Source organism: Hordeum vulgare, chromosome 2H (genome assembly GCF_904849725.1).
Source record: "Hordeum vulgare subsp. vulgare chromosome 2H, MorexV3_pseudomolecules_assembly, whole genome shotgun sequence".
Taxonomy (NCBI): Eukaryota; Viridiplantae; Streptophyta; class Magnoliopsida; order Poales; family Poaceae; genus Hordeum; species Hordeum vulgare.
Window position 1 is genome coordinate 427,617,327 of NC_058519.1, and position 24,205 is coordinate 427,641,531.

Consider the following 24,205-nt stretch of genomic DNA (forward strand, 5'->3'; position numbering starts at 1 on the left):
TGACTTTTGTCATGAAGGTCTGCATGGGGAGTAGCCCGTAAAAATGTTGGATTCCCCGAATAAGAAAGATAATGTAGCACAACAACAGAAAGTATTTCTTTAGTTAAAAATTAAGGTTTATCGAACCAGTAGGAAGTACCGAGCCAACAATACTAACAGTACCCGCACACAAACAAATGAAATTGCTTACACCCAACAGTGGCAAGGAGATTGCCAATCCCCATGGTCTTGCTACTTACAAGATTAAAAACAAATATATAGTGATAGAGCAAAGTGCAAGAAAGTAAAATAACAAATTGTAGGAGTTTTTGTATTAATGGAGAGTAGACCGGGGGCATAGGTTCACTAGTGGCATCTCTCTCGAGAGCAGGAAGTGGCACGGTAACAAATTATTGTTGGACAATTGACAGAAGTGTGGAAATTCATAACTATGATCATTCAATTGGCAGTCCACAATGAATCTTTGCTTATGAAAAACCTTCATAAATTCTTCAATGAGGAACAACTACCATGGGTCTATTTGGCCAAACAATCTTATTACTCTGATGGTCTTATTGATGATAAACATGTGGGCTCTCTCTGGTGGAGAAACCTATGCATACTGATCCCAGATTCAATGTTGCGGCTAAAAGTACTATTCGAAATGGAAACACAATCTTGTTTTGGCAAGATGACTGGGACAAGGGACTCCCCAAACTCACGCAACACTTCTATTTTCTTATGGCAATAGGAAAATATGATTGTCAAGAAATTCTTCCAAGCATGTGGTCAGCTCACTTTTTTCAAACACCTCTTTGAGTGGAAGCTTTTCATCAAATTTCTCGATGGCGTCGTCTCCTTCCCACCTCCCAGGGCGGCGACCCAATGGCGATCTAGAATTCTAGCTGGCACCTTCTCCATCCTCGCCACCCCTCCGCTCAGGTGAACCTTCTCGACCCTTCTCTCATGGTCGGGCATGCCCTGCATGGGTGGTTCCACGTTGGATCTGGATTTCTCGCACGGCTTGGCTTTCTCTCATTAGGTTTATCGCCACTCGGGTTTTACGGTGCACCCTATGAAGCATCGTCGCCCTTTCATTATGGTGATCTCCTTTGGTCGTCACGTGTTCCGGCTCTCGCCTGACACAGTCGCTGCAGCTCTGGAATCGGTGATTGGTGGATCGGCTATCGAGTTTCGGGTTTCTCAAATCATAGATTCGGTTTTCTCCTTCAAGGTCTCCTGCATGCAAGTTGGTTTTCACATTCTGGAATTGCGTTCTTTCAAGTGCTCAAGTTTTCAATGCTTCTTCCATCTTCGGGGACATGGAGGTCCTAATTGGCGTCGGGAATTTGCTCGTGGAAGAAGCAATGTGATGCCAAGTGGATTATTGTGAGCCCCTCTAAGAGGAGGGCCTCTCTAGGTCTGATGGCCATGCATTCCAGACCACTTAAGTCTTCTCTCAAATCTGGATCTTCTGTTCGTAAGAAGCTATCTTTTGCATCCCTTCAACAATATGAGGTTTGCAAGGGCTATAGCTATCATGTTTCCCATGATGAGCTAGTCACTCTTGAGCAGGCTGGTTATTCGGTGCCTACCCCTGAACGTGTCATCATCTCTGCACCACCGCCGGCGGAACTCCGGTGGACGGCACCCACGCCGCATATTACGTTTGGCACAGTTCCTTGCCAAGTTTCATCCCCCGGTTCTCCCGGCGACAATTTTCAAACTGCCTAATTTTTCGGAACTTCCCACGTGCATCAAGAGGATACAGCTAATCCAGCCGAGATTCAGGGTTCTTTGAATAGTGGGAATCAATCTTCGGGGGCAAGTTTGGATTCTGGACAAATCTCCTCTCTCATTAATGAGCCTGCTAAGGTTTCTTCATCCTCTGGGCCCGAACCTAATTCCATGATGGACATTCCTTCTTCTCAGGAGGCCCATATGGCCTTTGACGATCTTATTAATAGTATGGTTGAGGATATCTTTTCTTGCTCTATTTGCAACGCTCGGGGCCATCTAGCTGCAAACTGTACGACTTCGCCCGGCTACTCTGACAACACGGTGGGCCACGCACGATCTAGAGGAGCCTCTTTTATGCGTAATAATTGTCTTACTTGGAACTGTAAGAGACCCACCACCTCCCCTGTCGCTGATATCTTGGGAACTGCTAATACTCGTGGCGAAACAGCAACCCCTGCGACACAGTTCCCTCCTGTCTCATCGCCGTCGCCTCCTCGAACTCCCTCAGCGACACCACCGGTCACTCCGCCACCGCCACCAGCAATGGCGAACTTCGATGGAGGGGTTGACCGGCTGCCTCGGACCTACACCACGCCGGCAGTACCCATTACCAGACGCCACGAGCATTTAGTCATCGCTACAGTTCATCCAGCGCCGCCGGCCGACGAGGTGATTCAGGTATGACAGGAAGTCGCTGCCCTTCTCCTGCATCAAGGGTTCCATGTCCGGTCTGCTCAAACTTGGATTGAGGGAGTGGGTTTGTTTGAGCTCCGGGATGCTGCTGAGAGTTATGCTACGGTCCATATGGTTCCGCAGCCTCTTGCAAACTCTGTGGTGTGCTTCATACGTCATGATCATGGTCTCGGATTCCGCGGCCAAGAGGGTTTTCGTCAGGGCTGCCTCATGCTTCTGGGGGTTCCGTTGGACTTCCGCAACACTCAAGATCTCAGGGCGGCTGTTAACACCTTTGGGAAGTTTCATCATTGGGTCAGTGATGACCCATATTTGATTCGTTCTATTGTATTTGCTGCCTTCCCAGAAGACCGGCTGGTACCTCGCAGTATCAGTTTCTCAGAATATTCTGCTTGGGGTGGCGCAAAGGTTTCCTGGTCTGCTCCTGTATACATTTTGGGTACGGCGGGTGCAGAGATTCTTCCCAATGATGAGGACCCGATGCCTCTCAATGGAAACCCTCATCCGCTCCCTGGACAACTTGTTCACCACAATCTGCAATTTGCTTTGCCCCCATATCCTGCACTAGGCTGGAATGCGGTGCCACTCACCCCTGGAGACCCTGGGCCTGCTGCTGCTGCGGATGCTGACGACGGTGGCTGGGGGCCGCCGCCTACTGATCTTGAGGCTGGAGGCTGGGGTCAACCGCCTGCTGATGGAGGAGACTGGGAACCGGCTGCGGCACCTGCTGCGCCTGCCGATGCACCTGCTGCTGCTCCACTTCAAGACCAGGAATCAATGGTGATTGATCAGCCGAGTCCCTCTTCCTCGGACTCGGTGCACGAATTGGTGGACCTTGATCCGCAGCAGGGCGATATGGCGGCGGAACCGGCCGCTCAAGAACCACCAATGCATCTTCCTGATGCTGCTAATGCTGATGTTGCTGCTCCTGCTGATGCCCCGGACAATGCTGCTGTGCCGGAGGCTGGTGCTGCTGGTCCTGATGCTGGCCTGAACAATGGGGCTGAGCTGGAGGAAGAAGAGCCTATGCTGGAGGAGGTGCATGATACAAACCCTCTGGCAATAGTTCTCTACAAACCCCTACCCCCGCTCAGTCCAACCTCATTGTCGGGGCAGCTAGGGTTTTATATGGGCCTCCATTGCCCCGAGTGATGTCCTGGACACGCACTTTTGATACTCTGATGGGCCCTGCTGCTGCTATGCATGTACCTCGTCAGTTCCAGCTGCCAATCCTTGAGCCCATCCTGATCCCCAAGCGATCCTGGGACGTGGCTTTTGATGCTGATACTCCACGACCTTCACTGTCGGACCCTGCTTCTGCCTCGCTCTCATTACAGGAGGTAACCCTTATCAACCCAACTTCTTCATCAGAGGATTTATCCTTTCGCTCTCCTGCTCCATCCAAGAAGGGGTCCCGCAAGAAGGCCACCCCGGTGGTGGACTCCTCGGTGCGGCGGTGTACTCGTGGCTCAATCAAGCGCGATGGCTTCAAGCCAATTCTGCAAGAGCTACCTGCACACATCCCCAAGAAGAGGAAGCCCAAAGCCAAGCCTATGTCCTCAACATCACAGGAGACTGAAGATGTACCTCCCGCCACTCCTATCCCAGTGATCCAGGAGGTAGGGCAGTCATTGGGCATAGCCCCTGAGAAGCTCATGGTGGATCAACTTATGGAAGATCCTACTGACTCTGCGCCCACATCTTCTGATGTTTAATCCGTCCATGTTAAGTTCTTACTGTACTGGTTCTATGTATTCTCGAACTTCTGCTTGCTCTGTCTGTTGGTGTTTGGAACTTTGGTTGCAGTGGCTATTACATAGCCTTGCTTTTGCTATATCTATAACCTGCAATGGATAGTCATTCCACGAGGAGTTGGCATGTGCTGTGCTGGAATGTGCGTGGCCTCAATTCGGGTCATAGGCAACGGGCAGTCCGTAACAAAATTTATGAGAGCCTTGTTGCGGTGGTGTGCTTGCAGGAAACAAAGATGCAGTCTATCGAGTTTCGGGCAGTTAAAGGTTTCTGCCCCAAACACTTTGATCAATTTTCTTACTCCCCTTCCAGGGGTGCATCAGGAGGGCTCATCACCCTCTGGAACACATCCATTCTCACTGGTCATTTAGTCGAATGGACCCCATATGGCTTGATCACCTCCTTTACCTCAAATCACACGGGTGAATCATGGACTTTAGTTAATGTCTATGGGCCATGTCAAGGGGAGGCCCGTGATCTTTTTGTCAGTTGGCTGTACAATCTTGATATCCCCTCTGGGGCTAATTGGCTGCTCCTTGGGGACTTTAATTTCATTAGATCTCCTGAAAACAGAAACCTCCCTGGGGCTGATGTGAATGACATGTTCATCTTCAATGAAATTATTGGGCATCTGGGATTGTTGGAGCTTCTCATCAAAGGCAGATCCTGCACTTGGTCCAATATGCAAGACACCCCTCTTCTGGAGCAGCTGGACTAGTTCTTTACATCCACCAGCTGGACCTCCTCTTATCCTCTTACCCAAGTGCTACCTCTGGCAAAGACTGCATCTGATCATGTGCCTTGTGTGGTCACTGTTAACACCTCCATCCCCAAGTGCAACTTATTTCGTTTTGAGAACTACTGGGTTGAAATGGAGGGCTTCATTGAATGTGTGCAACAATCCTGGCTCGTTCCTTCAAGAAAGACACACATCTCTGCTATTATCATGGATAAGATGAAGCATCTTAGGCAGGCTCTGAAGAAATGGCAGACGTCTCTGTCTCAGTTAAAACTTCTTATTTCCAGATGTAATCAAGTGGTGCTATGCTTGGATGAGCTTGAAGAGCTGAAGTCCCTTTTCAGACCAGAAGCTAACTTCAGGAAAATTGTCAAACTACATTTGGAACATCTTCTACACCTCCAGTGTCTATACTCGAAGAAGAGGGCCACTATCCGCTTTGTTAAGGTTGGGGAGGAAAACACTATGTTTTTTCATGCTATGGCCACTGAACGGTATAGGAAGAATTCCATTGCCTCTCTCAAGTTAAATGATGGTTCTATCATCTCTGATCATGATCAAATTGCTGCATGCTTTTGGGCATCTTTCAAGGATCAAATGGGAACTTCTCTTGGCATTAATATGGCATTTGACTTACACTCCCTACTGGATGAGGTTCAGGGACTTGACATTCTCACAGAACCTTTTTCCAAGTCTGAAATGGATAAAACTGTGCAAAATATGCCTATTGACAAAGCTCCAGGGCCTGATGGTTTCAATGGGCTTTTTTTCAAGAAATGTTGGCACATTATCTCCCCTGAGTTTTACCAGCTTGCTGCTGAATTTCATGCTGGACACGCCCAGCTGGTAAACATGAACTCCTCCTATATTACACTCATTCCCAAAAAGAGATCACCGGAACATGTGGGAGATTATCGACCAATATCTCTTACTGGAATGGGTCTCAAATTTTTGTCAAAAATGCTTGCCAATAGGCTACAGTTGCAGATTGTTAAATGTCTTCACAAGAATCAATACGGTTTTATCAAATCTAGGACCATTCAAGATTGTGTGGGCTGGACTCTTGAGTATCTGCATCAATGTCATCAATCCAAGAAGCCTATAGTCATCCTTAAGCTGGATTTTGAAAAGGCATTTGATTCGGTGGAGCATGAATTCCTCTTCTAGATTCTTAAGGCCAAGGGCTTCAATGATAAATGGATCCTTTGGGCTAGGCAGATTCTAGCCTCTGGATCTTCTTCAGTACTAATCAATGGTGTGCCTGGAAAGAAGTTCATGTGTAAAAAAGGTGTCAGGCAGGGAGATCCTTTGTCCCCACTGATGTTTGCTATTGGTGCTGACTTTCTACAAACTCTGGTTAATCAACTGCTGGTGGATGGGCTGATACAGTTGCCTATACCTTGTCATGATAAGGATTACCCTATAGTGCAATATGCTGATGATACTCTGATCATCCTATCAGCTGACAAATCACAATTGTTGCAGCTTAAGAAAATGCTTTTGCTTTTCTCCCAGTCCAATGGATTACAGGTGAACTATCACAAATCTGCACTCCTACCTGTCAACACTTCTTCTCAGCATCTGCAGGACCTGGCAGACTCCATTGGTTGTAAAGTGGGATCTCTACCCTTCACATATCTGGGACTGCCTGTTGGGACAACTAAACCTCGAATCATTGATCTCATGCCTCTGGTGGATAACATGGAAAGAAGGCTCAGTGCTAGTTCCTCTTTTCTTGCTCAGGGGGGAAGACTGCAATATGTAAACTCAGCACTGTCTGTTGTTCCCATTTTCTTCTTATGCAGCCTGGATATACCACCAGGTATACTGAAGCAATTGGAGAGGATTCAAAGGCAATGTCTATGGAGAAGAAATGGGAATGATCATGCACCCTCTCTTGCTGCTTGGCCCCTGGTGTGCAGGCCTAAAAATAAAGGGGGATTAGGGATTATGAATTTAGCAGTTCAAAATGAAGCACTCCTGCTCAAACATGCTGATAAATTCCTCAATCATGCTGATATCCCTTGGGTTCATCTAATTTGGAACACTTACTATCATAACACTGTACCTCAGGGTACTGCACTTTGTGGTTCCTTCTGGTGGAAGGACATCTGCAAACGCCTTGACAAATTCAGATCTGTTACCTATGTTCTGCCTAATAAGGGTGACTCCTTCTTGTTTTGGTCTGATTCCTGGTTACTTGGAAATTCCACTATGCCATTGGCAGCCAGATTCCAAAGAATGTTCTCCTTTGTGGCTGACCCTTTCTGCACAGCTCAAGAAGTCTTCGCTGCTTTTTCTGATGACAGTATGCTCTCCATGTTTCACCTTCCACTGTATGCTCAAGCTTATCAGGAACTGACTGCGGTCCAATCTTTACTTGTGGACCTGGACCTTGATCATCAGGCCTTTGACAGATGAGTATGGCGTAAGGATGCTAAGGTCTACACACCCAAGGCATACTATGCTCATGTTCATAGCAGTATTGTACCTAACCCTTTGCTTAACTGGATCTGGAAAAGCTGTTGTACCATGAAGGTTAAGATGTTTGCCTGGATGCTCATCATGGACAGGCTGAACACTCAGGACATGCTGGAAAGGCGTCACTGGAAGGTCTCTGATTCTAACCTCTGTGTTTTATGCCATGCTCGAGTCAAGGAAGACAGAGGTCATTTATTCTTCACATGCCTATTCAGCACCAGGGTTTGGAACTACCTGCAGATCACTTGGCAGGGGTCATCTATGTGGACTGCTACTGCTGCAGCTAGAAAGGACTTCCCTCATCCTTTCTTTGCTGAGGTTGTTTTCACTGCCTGTTGGAATATCTGGACTACCAGAAATGCAAAGGTCTTCAACCAGGAGCAGCCAAAGTTCAGGAAATGGAGAGCTGGATTTATTCATGACATTTCTTTGTTAGCTCATAGAATTAAGGCTAGTTCCAGGGATGGTCTCCTTAAGTGGATTTCCTTTTTGCCTCCTTGAGGTTTGTATCCCTCTGCTCCTCCCCCCTTTGTACATTCTACAACCCCTCCTGTACATACAGTTTTCATAGTTGAAATACAGAAAAGGGCTGTGGGGGGTTTTCCCTACAGTAGCCGGTCAAAAAAAACTTTAAAACATATAAAATACTTGCGAGGCAATTCAACTTTCAGAGGACCATGACAGTTGGAAATACCCAGAGGGCAATCATTTTTCCTCCATTACACCCTATAAGAGGTTCACCACAGAGAAGACACAATACCAATTTTTAAGGAACTCTCAAAGATCTCTACCATGTGAAGATACATGATCTTGTTCTGGCTTTTATTGCATGATAGAAACAATACCAAGAATCTTCTACACATAATATCCTTCTTCCCCCCTTCTAATAAATGTGAAAACATTGGGACTGAGAAAAGTTGTCTTCGCCTATTCTATGACTATCCTTTTGCTCCGAATTGTTGGGATTGCATAGCTCCCTTCAGAAATAGAGAAATCTTTGCTTATGATGAAATCATTCTACTACTTCAAACTCTCCCAGGTCCTATTGCAATGAAGATTACAATCATGAAATGCTGGCAATTTTGGATGTAGAGGAATAACAAGATCTTCAAAGCTCAAATTCAATCAACCAATTCTTGGAAAGGTTCTCTCATGTCACATATGCTCCTCCTAAAGAACGGGATTAAAAGAAAATATTCAGAATTGTTAACAAGCTGGATTGAAGAAACTCTCAATTATATTCTAGGGATTTCTGTTTTCGTGCCCTTCCTTCCTTAGCTCACCTAGGTTTTGCCTAAGTCAACTAACTTTGCTCATTTTGCCCTCCCCCACCACCACCTGCTCATGAAAGGCCAAATGGAGCGCCACCATCCAGTCAAATATTTTGACCATTACCTCCTGATTAGTGGGATTCCTAGTATCCTGACTAGTGGATTGGCCCGGTATCCTGACAGGTGGGTCGACCGAGTGGGCGCCCGTGTTCATTTTTTGATTTCGATCGACGTGTGCACCCAACACGCCGATCCATTTTCTTTATGTGTGCCACGTAAATAAAAAAGGTATGTTCATACTTAATACTAATTATACATTAAAACGGGGGCAACTGCCTGCCAAAGTCCATATTACATTGATTAAAACATAAAAACATAATTGAAAGGATATACCATCCCCGTTGTGTCCTAGGCGTCCTCGTCATGCGAGCCAGGACCAGTTAGGTCCACCAACTCCGGCGCTCGGCCTTCCCAGGGAAAGGTCGCCTTACATGCACAAGTTGCGTCCTGCGCCGGCTGCGCCACCAGGGGATCTCCTGCGCCGCGGACACGACGCTCCTTCTCCTCCTCCTCCCATGCCTAGCGGGCACGTCACTCCTCCTCATCTCGCTCCGCCTGCATGAGACACTTGGCCTCCTCGCGCTCGCTGCTAGGTGGCTCTGCCTCCAGTACTCAAGGTATGAGGCCTCTTGCGCCGGCATAGCCCTAATCTACACGGGGGAGGGGGCGTTGACCCACTCACCCATGATGCCCTCCCATGTGTATGACTCCTCCGTCGGCTGGTGCTACGACGGCGACAACGGTTCAACCTTCGATGCGGGGAGCCTCAACGAGGAGGGTGGACGCAGTCACTGGTGGTTGATAGGGATAGAACATCCTCCAGCCTCGCGTGGTAATCCTCCTCCTCCGCCTCTGGGTTGTGTTGGTCCTACTCGGTGGAGGTCTGAATGGCATCTGCAAGCGCCACCTAGTACGCCTCCTCCTCCTCCGTCTTTACGACGGGGGCGACGGAAGATTGGCGTGGTGCTCTCGGATGCCAAGGCAGCGTTGCTCCTCGTGCTTGAGGGAAAACCACCTCCTTCGGTTGGGAGAGTGTGGAGCATACACCTCCATCTAGTGTTGCTCCGACATAAGGAGGTCCTGCCGCCTAGGCACCTCCTCGACATGCGCCTGCTACGATTATGGAACAACCAACACTGTGATCCGCTGCGGATCCAAATGCTAGTCATGCGACAGTGTGACATTCGGTACGGCAGAGGTTGCATGTACACCCAGTGTCATCACGCCTAGTGCAACTAAATGTGCAGGCGCTACCGTAAGAGGGGCCTATGGCCGGTGGTGGCGACGAAGGAAGCGCGTGCGGGGAGGATGCGCCAGGGGTGAACTGCCCTTTGACATTGCTGGAGCCGCTGAGGAAACCCATGGTTAGGGTTTGGTGGCCGCCAGAAAGGGGGCATGCGGGGTGTGGGTGGGGTGAGATGTGGGCGAAGTAGAAATGGATGATGCCCCCAGCACGTGTGGATTAAAAAGGACGACCCCTCGTAGCATCTAGTTGCCGATGTGGGTCTGCAGTCTATAGACGCGTTAAATACGACCGCGTCTGGTGCTACGGCGACAGAAATCTTCTGTCGTCTCTTGAGCTTGCGTTGGTTTTTTCCCTTGAAGAGGAAGGGCGATGCAGCACAGGAGCAGTAAGTATTTCCCTTAGTTTGAGAACCAAGGTATCAATCCAGTAGGAGAATCTCGTCAAGTCCAGAGTACCTGCACAAACACAAAAGAGCTTGCACCCAACGCTATAAAGGGGTTGTCAATCCCTTCAAGATTGATTGCAAAGTGAGATCTGAAGGCGGAAAGTGCAACGAAGTAAAAGTGTAAGGCTGAAAATATGGTGTGGAGTAGACTCGGGGGCCATAGTGTTCACTAGAGGCTTCTCTCAAAATAGCAACGAAGTCATGACGATATCTAAGGCAATGATCATACATATAGGCATCACGTCCAAGACAAGTACACCGATACTTTCTGCATCTACTACTATTACTCCACACATCGACCGCTATCCAGCATGCATCTAGTGTATTGAGTTCATGACGAACAGAGTAACGCCTTAAGCAAGATGACATGATGTAGAGGGATAAACTCAAACCAATGATGAAAACCCCATCTTTTTACCCTTGATGGAAACAACACGATGCCTGCCTCGCTACCCCTTCTGTCACTGGATGTGGTCACCGCACGGTATGAACCCAAAACCAAGCACTTCTCCCATTGCAAGAATCATAGATCAAGCCGGCCAAACAAAACCCTCAACTCGAAAAGAATTACAAGGATATGAAATCATGCATAAGAGAGATCAGAAGAAACTCAAATAAGATTCATATATAATCTGATCATAAATCCACAATTCGTATGATCACGACAAACACACCGCAAAACAAGATTACATCGGATAGATATCCATAAAGATCATGGAGAACTTTGTAGTGAAGATCCAAGAGAGAGAAGAAGCCATCTAGCTACTAGCTATGGACCCGTAGGTCTATGGTGAACTACTCACGCATCATAGGTGAGGTCATGTTGTTGATGAAGAAGCCCTCCGTATCCGAATCCCCCCTCCGGCAGGGCACCAGAACGTGCCCTAGATGGGATCTTGCGGAGACACAAACTTGCGGCGGCAGAAAAGTACTTTCGATGATCTCCTGATTTTTTCTGGGATTTTAGGGAATATATAGGTGAAAGACCTAGGGCAGTGTGGCCCAGGGAGCCCACAAGCTTGGGAGGCGCGCCCCCCTAGCCGCGGCTAGGGGGCTTGTGTGGTCCCTGGTGGCCCCCTGCTCTGATTCTGAGGCTTCCCGATCTTCTTCTGTTTCGGAAAAAAATATTTTTGGAAGTTTCATTCCGTTTGGACTCCGTTTAAAATCCTCCTCTGAAAGGGGTTAAAAACATGGAAAAAACAGGAACTGGCACTTGGCACTGAGTTAATAAGTTAGTCCCAAAAAAGATATAAAAGGCATACAAAACATCCAAAGTTTGACAAGATAATAGCATGAAACCATCAAAAATTATAGATACGTTGGAGACGTATCAAGCATCCCCAAGCTTAACTCCTGCTCGTCCTCGAGTAGGGAAGTGATAAAGACTGAATTTTTGATGTGGAATGCTTCCTAGCATAGTTGTCCTTTGTAATTTCTTTCGTGTGACATGAATGTTCACATCCGTAAGATTCAAAACAGTAGTTTGCTATTGACATGAAAACAATAATACTTCAAGCAAACTAGCAAGGTAATCATGAACTTTCAAAATAACAAGGCCAAAGAAAGTTATCCCTACAAAATCATATAGTCTGGCTATGCTCCATCATCATCACACAACTAATGTAAATCATGCACAACCCCGGTATTGGCCAAGCAATTGTTTTCGCACTCCTACTTTCTCAAACTTTTTATAACTATCACGCAATACATGAGCGTGAGCCATGGATATAACACTATAGGTGGAATAGAGTGTGGTGGTGGTTGTGAGACAAAAAAGGAGGAGATGGTCACATTGACTCGGCATATCAAAGGGCTAGGGAGATTCCCATTAATAGATATCAATGTGAATGAGTAGGGATTGCCATACAAAGGATGCACTAAAGCTATAAGTATCACTACTGGAATTCATATATTTGACATCTGCCACATCTTTGCCGTCAGCCAGCGGACGGCAAAGAACCTAGTTGCCATCAGCTTTGAGAAAACAGACGGTAAAGATATGGCTGATGGCAAAAAACCTATTTGCCATCATCCACCTCTTTGTCGTCCGTCAACAGACAGCAAAGGTAGTGAAGGCAGATGGCAAACCTATCCCACCCCACCTCTCCTCTCTCCCCACCCCACCCCACCCCTTTGCCGTGTGCCTAACTAACTTTGCCGTCTACGGCCAACGGCAAAGGGGATGGACCCCTAACATTAACGGTCGTCCTGCCCACCCGCTCCCCCACTCTCTCTCCCCTCTCTCTCCACCACAACCTACACCCCCCAGCACTGCTGACGCCACCCCACCCCAGCGCCGTCGCCCCACCCCAGCACCGCCACCCCACCCCATCCTAGCGCCGCCACCCCACCCCACCCTAGCGCCGCCACCCCACCCCAGCGCCGCCGCCGCCACGCCACCCCACGCCCTCCTCGCGCCCCTCACCCTGCGGCCCTCCTCCCCGCGCCTCTCCTCCTCGCGCCCCTCTCCCCTGCGGCCCTCCTCCCCACGCCCTTCTCGGGCCCCTCCCCCCTGCGGCCCTCCTCCCCACGCCTCTCCTCCCTGCGCCACCGGGTCGAGGTCAGTTTTTTTAGCTTTTTTTGTAATAGTTTTGTTTAATTAGTTATAGGTTTTAGGTTTGTTTTGGCTTAGGTTTAGTTTTATTTTAGGTTTAGTTTTAGTTTAGTTTACGTTTATGTTTAGTCTTAGGTTAGTTTCCTGTTTAGTAGAAGAAAATAAGAAAAAGTAGAAGAAGAAGAATAAGTACAAGAAGAAAAAAGGAGAAGAAGAAGAAGAAAAAAGGAGTAGAAGAAGAAGAATAAGTAGAAGAAGAAAAAAGGAGGAGAAGAAGAAGAAAAGAAGAAGGATAAGAAGAATAATAGGAAAAAAGAAAAAAGAAAATAAGAATAAGAAGAAGAAGAAGAAGAAGAAGAAGAAGAAGAAGAAGAAAAATACGAGAGGAAGAGAAGAATAAGAGGAAAAAAGAAAAAAGAAAATAATAATAATAATAATAATAATAATAATAATAATAAGAAGAAGAAAAATAGGAGAGGAAGAGAAGAAGAAGAAAAGAAGAAGAAGGAGAAGAAGAATTAAAAGGAGGAGGAGGAGGAGAAGAAGAGGAAGTGGCTGAAGAGGAAGAGGAAGAAAATAAGAAGAGAAGAAGGAGAAAAGAAGAAGAAGAAGAAGAAGAAGAAGAATAAGAGTTAGGTCACATATTTTTTGATTATCTTATAAAAACATCATATTTGTGTTGATCGGGTGAATTTCAATGTGCAGTTGTTCGACGACCTCCACGTGCGTTGGACGAGCTCCGCCCCTACGTTTGTTGGTGAGCACAAATGACTTCTCCTCCTACCCCCTTAATTTGCTCTGTCCCGGTCTTCGTGCCGATGAAACTTGCTATCTATATATAGGTTTCTTCAATCATGAGTATGCGTGACCAGTATGCGTCTCCTGTTCGAAAGGGCGACATCTATAAATATGCATGTCTTTGCATATTTATAACCAACATCCTTTCGAATTGTCCTACATTATCCATGGACAGCCCGAGTATGTGTAGATTGGGTTTGTTTTCCTGTATGCTGTGCTCTGGATCCGATGCGGAATTTCGTCACGCCCCCCCCCCCCCCCCCCCCCGTTGTTCTCCGGATGCACATCCTCTCTGTTTATTGCATAGACGTGTATCAGGAGAACAGCGGGGAGGTGCTGCCGAAATTTTGCGTTGGATCCGGAGGAGAGCATGGGAAAACGAACCCAATCTACACATACTCGGGTGGGATTAGGACCTATCTTTACCTATTAGCGTGTAGGTTGCCTGGACGTAATAAAAATGGAGAACTTGATTAACCGATGAATATAAATGCTAAATTATATATAAATATATTTCTTCTGTCTTTAGTAGCTACGCAAGATGAGTGATTAGCTACGCAATATGAGTGATCGTGCATGGATGTATACCGGTCACCCTAGTCAGAAAGAGATGACGAAAGAATGGTTTGTAAAAACAAAGGAATTTGTGAAAGCCGCATTCGCAAATGGCCAGGAAAGAAACTATTGCCCTTGTCCTGGATGCGACAACTATAAAAAGACGAGAGAGGCTGTAATGATTAAACACCTGCAGAGGAGGGGTTTTAAGCCTAATTATAAGGTGTGGACATTTCATGGTGAGTCTATACAACGCGCAAGAGCTGAGGTGGTCCGTCGTCGCACGGACGAGCATGGTACCGGGATCGAAGACATGGTGCAAGACTTCGATGATGCTCGGGATTTGGAAGATGAGATGGAGGAATCTGCAAAGGCCTTTTATGAAATGTTGGAGTCTTCAAAACGTCGTCTCCATGAGCACACTGAGCTCTGTCAGCTGGATGCAATTGCACAAGTAATGGCTCTGAAGGCTCAGTTCAAGCTGGGAAGAGAATGCTACGACGCGATGAGGACACTATTTGGACGTTTCCTACCCAAAGGCCATGTCATGCCTGCAAACCTGTACCAATCGGACAAAATACTTCGTGTACTTAAGATGCCCTATGAGAAGATAGATGCATGTGAGAAAGGATGTGTCTTATTTAAGAAGGAGTATGCACACTTGGACTATTGCCCCAATTGCGAGTCTTGCAGGTATCTTGTGGTAGACAACGGTATGGGTGAGAAGAGGTAGACCAAAATCGCAGTTAGTGTTCTTCGGTATATGCCAATCGTATCAAGACTTCAACGTATTTTCATGGTCGAAGAGACAACCAGACAAATGACATGGCACAAATTGGGCAAAAGAACCGAACTAGATGCGGATGGGAATAAGATGATGGTACACACATCGGATGGGGAAGCGTGGAAACATTTCGATGGATTGCATCAGGATAAAGCGGCAGATCCAAGGAATCCTCGAGTCTGCGCCGCCACGGATGGTTTTAATCCCTTCGGCATGACGGCAACCCAATACAGTTGTTGGCCTGTATTTGTCATTCCACTCAATCTCCCCCCCCCCCCGGGCAGATTATGCAAAGAAAGAACATATTTCCGACGTTGATAATTCCAGGGCCCAATTATCCAGGGAAGAATATGAATGTGTACCTGCAACCGCTTAAGGATGAATTGGAAGAAGCTTGGGATAATGGGGTCAAGACATACGATGCCGCTAGAAAAGAAAACTTCAAAATGCATGTGTGGTACATGTACTCTATGCATGACTTGCCAGCGTATGCGCTATTCTCTGGATGGTGTGTGCATGGAAGGTTCTCGTGCCCCCAATGCAAGGCATCTCTTCAGTTTCATTGGTTGCAGAAGGGTCGGAAGTATTCTTGCTTTCACTTGCATAGACAGTTCCTCGATCCTGACCATTAGTTCAGAAAAGACAAGAAGAACTTTACCAAAGGTAAAGTTGTCAAAAACTTGGCACCACCTGCGTTCACAGGACAACAGATCCTGGATCAGTTAAACGCCCTCGAGCCTGATCTAGAGAGTTCAGGGTATTTCAAGGGGTATAATTCAAAACATGCCTGGACTCACAAGCCATGCTTCTGGGATCTGCCTTACTTCAAAGACCTCCTTCTTCCACACAATATCGACATGATGCACACTGAAAAGAATATCGGAGAGGCTATTTTTGGTACATTGTTCGACATAGATGGTAAGACAAAGGATAATATTAAGGCTAGAGTCGATCAAGAGACACTATGTCATAGACCGTTACAAAACATGCGAGAAGGCAAAGGAAAGCAGAAGTGGTCGAAGCCAAAGGCCTGGTTCAATCTTGGAAGGCCAGCTATGAGGGAAATTATCTTGTGGGTCAAAATGCACTTGATGTTCCCTGATGGGTATGCAGCGAATCTAAAGAGGGGAGCGAGTCTTGAAAAATTAAAAATCTTTGGTCTCAAGAGTCATGATTGGCACATATGGCTAGAGCGGGTAATGCCGGTGATGTTACGTGGCTTTATTCCTGAGGATGAATGGCTAGTACTGGCGGAGCTGAGCTATTTCTTCTGTGTTCTTTGTGAGAAATAATTATCGCCTGGCGTGGTAGAAGACATGGAGGAGTTTGCACCGGAATTGTTGTGCAAGTTAGAGAAGATCTTTCCACCGGGCTTCTTTAATCCAATGCATCATTTGATTTTACATCTACCGACCGAGGCAAGATTGGGTGAGCCCGTGCAAGATCGTTGGTGCTATGCAACTGAGAGGATGCAGAAGACCCTTCGAGCTAAATGTAAAAATAAGCATAGAATTGAAGCATCGATGGCTGAGGCATTCATTACTGAGGAGGTGGCAAACTTTGTAACAGCACACTACGAAGCCAAAAAATCATCATTTGCATAATTCGAAGCCTCGGCACAATGATGCAGACCCTAAAAAAGGTGGGTCCAACCTCAGCCTATTCAAAGGGAAGCTCGCACCAGCCGGTGCTTCGAAACCAATAACGTTGGATGTCGAAGAATGGAGGAACATTTCGTTGTACATCTTCAACAACCTAACAGAAGTGCGGCCATACATCGAGTGAGTTCTCGACACATTTTCCCGTAACTTTTAATTCATTTGAACTGCTCTTATTCCTGGATATTTCAAACAGTCGTTACGTCGTCAAATTCTCGGATGGAGCGGTGATCGAAAATGATTCCGTCGAAGAGTATGAGCTTCTGTCAAAGACAGGAGGCGGCTATTCCGGTTTCATCTCTTGGTTCAAACAAACGGTAATTATCAATAATGGACCATTTCATTCTTGGTCTAACTTGCGGGTAATGCAACAACCATATTAAACTTGTAGGCTAATTCAGAGTCTATGGAAGCCGAATTGAGATAAGTTGCTAATGGTTTTGACTATAAGGTCCGTTCATTTGAGAAATACAACATCAATGGGTATCTCTTTCGTACCTTTGGCAAAGAGCTATCTATGCCCGACCGGAAATCTACAAATTGTGGTGTCTCTGCTATCGGCGAAGGTGTTATCGAGTATTATGGAAGAGTTGATGCAATTTATGAACTTCAATTCTATGGTGAAAACCCACCGAACGTCGTAGTCTTCAAATGTTATTGGTTCCAGCCGAAAAAGACTAGAAGGACTCATGAACGTATAGGACTAGTCAAAATCAATCCAAACACCCATTTAGATGTTCCCGATGTCTATATTACGACTCAACAGACGACCCAAGTTTTCTATCTACCGTGGGCATGCCAAACGGATAAGAATCTGGAAGGTTGGTATGTTGTTTATGAAGTGCCGCCACATGTCAGACCACCTCTCCCAAATGAACAGGATTATGAACCTCATATTAACCCAGACACATATGATGGAGAATTCTTCCAAGAAACACGTTTTTCCAAGAAACGTTTCAAGAACCGCCGTGCTTCACCCAAGAACATGGAAGTAGACAGCGACAATGAATCCGACTCCAGCCTTGAGCCGGAACCAGAAGACCTGGAACTCGTAGAGGTTACTGATGCGGATGACGTGTCAATGCTTCAACGATTAAAGGAAGGCCTTTCACAACTTCACGCCGTTGAACCCGACGAGCACGTCATTCATGAAGACATGCGTGATAGTGATGATGATGATGCATTTATTGATGATGACTATTAGTTTGTAAGATTCACAACTTAAATTATATATATTTTAATATTTATTATTCATGTACATATTATTATTCATGTCAGTTATTCAAATTTTTTATGTTGTACTAATTTCTTTTAATCTTTATCATGGTAGGTCACCACGTGTGGAAAGATGGTGGGCGCTGGTCCAGATCGCTCGACGGGTTCTTCCCAGGCGCCCCGCACGAGGGGTGGTACTTCCCTTCCACCCCTATCTCTCCGTAGAGCCTTGGCAGACAGTCTGTCGACACCACCCATGGGTTCTTCTTCGTCGGCGGCATTGCCCACTGGGAGAGGTGCTGGTCGGGTAGGGAAGAAGGGGAAGGGTACAGGGAGAGGTGGTGGCCGCGGAAGATCCAGGAGGACTGTTGAGCCGTCCTCGCCACCACCACCAGCTCATTCACCCGAGCATAGGACTAGTATGGTCGACCCGTTTGCGGAGGAGGCTACGGGGACTATGTTCCAGGAGCATGTTGTTGACGGGCATTCGTCCCATGAGACTCCGGTCCAGGAGCAGCCTCGGGTCGAGGTGCATTCGGCCCAGGAGCAGCCGGAGGAGATTACGGTTCCGGAGGCTTCACCCGACGTGGAGAGGCCCGGATAGGAGACCTGGCCGGATCGTACCGAGTTGCCGGATTGGACCGAGGGTCCAGGTGGCTCAGGGGGCAGGGATGGCGGGGATGAGCTTACGGATAGTGAGGGTGATGTGCAGGTGGACGGGGACACCGTGTACAAGCGTGGTAGTACACGTCTCCCGGTCGCCCCGGCTACCCGCGAGCAGAGGCCGGTGATTAAACCTGAAGGAGATAGGTAAGTACATTTACCCTTTTTTAGCTTTTGCCTTCAAGTTTGTTCAAATATCTAATGCGTTGACCTTATCATACTGCAGGGGATGGGTACACCCTCTTGGAGTCCGCAGGCCGAACTCCATCCTTGGTGTGCTTTGCCGGACAAATTTCCCGGGGTTTGTCACGTTGCCTCGTGAGGGTCAGGTTCCTACACTAGGATTTACCTAGGAGCACTACCAGGCTGCGCAGGCCCCGCCGGAGGAGATTATAGATGGTGTCTTGTGCCACACGAGGGCCGAGATGGTGATCAAGAGCTTTTGGGTAAATTATCCTTTTACAGAATCTAAAATTAACAATATAGCCAATTATTGTACTAATCGGTGTTTTCACGTTTGATTGCAGACCTTCTATAGGTGTGAGGACGGATATGAGGAGGAGGCGGCCAGGGTTCTCGAGCCCGAGTGTAGGCGGTTACTACAGAACTTGCGCCACGAGGCTCGGCCACAGGCTATTCGAGATTACTACGCCACGCGTGGTATTAAGAAGCAGAACAAGGATTGCCGCGGAAAGTTTCTGAAGAAGGAGCAATACATGAAGGTAATTACCTATTCTTAAGTCCTTCTACGTAGTTTTCTTGATTTCATTCATAGGCGTAGCGCTGAAAATTCTTTCTAATAACTTACAGGTGCCCCCGAGATGGTGTGCGGATAAGATGGATTGTTGGGAGGCCTTGGTTGATGAGTGGTGCACAGGCAGCTGGCGAGCCGTCCACGAGAATGCGAAGGATCGGCGTAGCCAAATGGTTGGTGTGCCACACCATCAAGGCAGCACCAACTTACTTCAGTTTGGACGAAACTGGGTATGTGATTTGCTTCATGATTCATGCAATTCATTCTTGATGCTAATATTTTGTTCCTCTCTTTTAGGCGCATCACAGTAAGACTGAGATGCCACACTTGTACGACCTTTATGGCATGGCCCATACTGCCTCGTAGAAGAAGACGAAGGCATTCTCTAAGTCTGACCTAGATGATCCCAATAACTTCACCAACATATCATCCCACCAGAAGCTCGTGGCATACAGGGACGCGGGGAAGGCTATGAAAGGGGATGACTTTAACCCTAGCCAGGAACCTTTGGATCCAGAGCTGGTGATGATATATGGTGGCGGGAGGCCCCATGGCTCGATAGCCATTGGAGATGGGATAATACGTTGTCCACTCACTCTTCCGGAGATCAAGGCGCGCCAGTCGAGCAGCTGTCCTGAGATAACGCGTCGTCCACGGCCAGTCGAACTTGCCATCGAGGTTAGTTGTACGGACTAAGAACACTTTCATCCATTTCATTATGTGTGTCACCATAGATCATTACTGTGGTAACGAGGAATGGTGTTTCAGGCTGCTCTTCAGAAAGAGAGAGCGGCAAACCAGGCTGCTCTTGAGAAAGAGAGATTGGCAAGCCAGGCTGCTCTTGATGAGAGAGACCACACCACGACACGATTGCTTGAGGAGGAGAGGGCCCGGAATGAGGCGGGTCAACGGGCCATGTACGAGATTTTTGTGGTATGTTTTTTTTCACATTAGCCAAATCATGTGTGTAATGTCTGTTTCATTACTATCTAATACGACCCACTCTTCAGGGTCTGTGCGAGAAGAGCGGTCAAGTCCCTCCGCCGATGCTCGTCTTCTCTTCGATTGGCACGGTGAGTTTCATTATAAACTAGTATTAATAATTGAGTGTCATCATGATAACTGAGACATTGCAAAATATCTTTTCTGCAGAATAACTCCCGAGCGGCATCGCACTACCCTTCTCCAGGGCAACCGTCTCCAAACGAAGCCGCCACAAGCAACCGTGGTGTTTCTCCTCCTTGATGACCACTACTTTAAGTTTCTCTTCTCCTCTTTCATATTATCCTTGCTTTAATTTCCCCAAAAATACATAATTAGCCCATTTAGCTCCAAAATGCCATAATAACCTCAAAATGGCATAAGAACCTTGGTTAGCTCATGAATATTATGTACTTAGCTTGTTTTCCTCTAAAATGAGATAATTAGCCCATTTAGCTCCAAAAAGACATAATTAGGTAATTTAGCTCCAAGAAGAGGAGAAGAAATAGGAAAAATGAAAAGAAAGAAGAAGAAGAAGAAGAGAAGAAGGAGAAGGAGGAGAAGGAGGAGGAGGAGGAGGAGAAGGAGGAGAAGGGCAAGGACCTTCTAGTCCTTCTCCTCCTCCTCCTTCTCCTCCTTCTCCTCCTTCTTATTGATTTCTTCTTCTTCTCCTCCTCCTCCTCTTTCTTCTCCTCTTTCATATTATCCTTTCTTTAATTTCCCCAACAATGACATAATTAGCCCATTTAGCTCCAAAATACCATAATAAGCTCAAAGTGGCATGAGAACCTTGGTTAGCTCATGAATATTATATACTTAGCTTGTTTTCCTCAAAAATGAGATAATTAGCCCATTTAGCTCCAAGAAGACATAATTAGGTAATTTAGCTCCAACAAGAGAATAAGAAATAGGAAAAATGAAAAGATAGAAGAAGTAGAAGAAGAGAAGAAGGAGAAGGAGGAGAAGGAGGAGAAGGCCAAGGACCTTCTAGTCCTTCTCCTCCTCCTCCTTCTCCTCCTTCTCCTCCTTCTTCTTGATTTCTTATTCTTCTCCTCCCCCTCCTCTTTCTTCTCCTCTTTCATATTATCCTTGCTTTAATTTCCCCAACTATGACATAATTAGCCCATTTAGCTCCAAAATACCATAATAAGCTCTAAATGGCATAACAACCTTGGTTAGCTCATGAATATTATATACTTAGCTTGTTTTCCTCTAAAATGGGATAATTAGCCCATTTAGCTCCAAGAAGACATAATTAGGTAATTTAGCTCCAACAAGAGGAGAAGAAATAGGAAAAACGAAAAGAAAGAAGAAGAAGAGAAGAAGGAGAAGGAGGAGGAGGAGAAGGAGAAGGCCAAGGACCTTTTAGTCCTTCTCCTCCTCCTCCTTCTCCTCCTTCTCCTCCTTCTTGATTTCTTCTCCTCCTCCTCCTCCTCCTATTTCTTCTCCTATTTCATATTATCCTTTCTTTAATTTCCCCAACAATGACATAATTAGCCCATTTAGCTCCAAAATACCATAATAAGCTCAAAGTGGCATGAGAACCTTGGTTAGCTCATGAATATTATATACTTAGCTTGTTTTCCTCTAAAATGAGATAATTAGCCCATTTAGCTCCAATAAGACATAATTAGGTAATTTAGCTCCAACAAGAGAAGAAGAAATAGGAAAAATGAAAAGACAGAAGAAGTAGAAGAAGAGAAGAACGAGAAGGAGGAGAAGGAGGAGAAGGCCAAGGACCTTCTAGTCCTTCTCCTCCTCCTCCTTCTCCTCCTTCTCCTCCTTCTTCTTGATTTCTTCTTCTTCTCATCCTCCTCCTCTTTATTCTCCTCTTTCATATTATCCTTGCTTTAATTTCCCCCAACAATGACATAATTAGCCCATTTAGCTCCAAAATACGATAATAAGCTAAAAATGGCATAAGAACCTTGGTTAGCTCATGAATATTATATACTTAGCTCGTTTTCCTCTAAAATGGGATAATTAACCCATTTAGCTCCAAAAAGACATAATTAGGTAATTTAGCTCCAACAAGAGGAGAAGAGGAGAAGAAATAGGCAAAATGAAAAGAAAGAAGAAGAAGAAGAAAAAGAAGAAGAAGAAGAGAAGAAGGAGAAGGAGGAGGAGGAGGAGGAGGAGGAGGCCAAGGACCTTCTAGTCCTTCTCCTCCTTCTCCTCCTTCTTCTTGATTTCTTCTTCTTCTCCTCCTCCTCATCTTTCTTCTCCTCTTTCATATTATCCTTGCTTTAATTAACCCATTTAGCTCCAAAATGCCATAATAAGCTAAAAATGGCATAAGAACCTTGGTTAACTCATGAATATTATATTCTTAGCTTGTTTTCCGCTAAAAATGACATAATTAGCTGAAAAACATCATATTTTGTTCTTCTTATGACTTTCTTATTCACATTTTTGCATATTGGATATACTACATGCATGGAAGCTGGCATTCATGGAGTTGAACAATGTCGATGGATGAACTTTATATGTATATCATCTAGTTTTCATTTGAGTTGATGAACAATGTCGAACTATATGTATATGTATATATGGATAAACAGTGCAATACTTTGTATGTTGGTTCTTTCGATATATGGGGATGTACATTAATTTATATGTATATCATATATGTGTGGTGAATTATATATATATGTGTTGGCAAGTATATGTGTGGTGAACTATATATCATATATGTGTGGTGAATTATATAAATGTGTTGTAAAATATATATATATATATATATATATATGTGTGTGTATGTGTGTGTGTGTGTGTGTGTGTGTGCAGTGAAATAATATAAAACAAAAAAACAGGTACTATATGGGCTCTTTGCCGTCTGCCAGCTGATGGCAAAGACCTGTGCCATCAGCTGGCAGATGGCAAAGGTGCCACATGGCACCCAGCTGTGCATCCTGGGTGTCTATATAGGCTCTTTGCCGTCTGCCTCCAGGGTGGGCAGACGGAAAATAAGAGGGCACAGAGGAGGGGGGAGGAGGAGGCAGACGGCAAAGAGTGGAGGGGGGAGGAGGAGGAGGCAGACGACAAAGATAAAGGGGGAGGCAAACGGCAAAGAATGGAGGGGGGAGGAGGAGGAGGCAGACGGCAAAGATAAAAGGGGAGGCAGACGGCAAAGATTAAGGGGGAGGTAGACGGCAAAGCCTCCGTTAACCCCTAACGGAGGCAACGCCTGTCGGCTGCCGTCTCGAGCACTTTGCCGACTGCTCCTAAGGAAAGCTGACGACAAAGAGCTTTGCCGTCCACTTTGGGGGGACAGACGGCAAAGAAGGTCCTATGCCGTCGTAGGCTGACGCAGAAATTTTGCCGGCCGTGAGATTCTTTGCCGTCTGCTGTTTTGTCTTTGCCGTCCGGGATTTAGTCTTTGCCGTCTGTGATGGCAGACGGCAAAGAAGCTGATTCCTGTAGTGTATGTGAAATCTCAAAAGGAGAACTAGTGGGTGTGCATCCAACTTGCTTGCTCACGAAGACCTAGGGCAATTTCGAGGAAGCCCATCATTGGAATATACAAGCCAAGTTATGTAATGAAGATTCCCACTAGCATATGCTGGTGATGAAACGAGAGGCTCTCAATCATGAAGAACATGGTGCTATTATGAAGCACAAGTGTGGAAAAAGATAGTAGCATTGTCCCTTCTCTCTTTTTCTCTTTTATTTTTATTTTTATTTGGGCTCTTAGGCCTCTTTTTTTCTTTCTTTTTTATTTGGGATCTTTGGCCTCCTTTTTTTCCTCACACGGGACAACGCTCTAATAATGATGATCATCACACTTTTATTTACTCACAACTCAAAGCTTAGAACAATGATGACTCTATAGGAAAT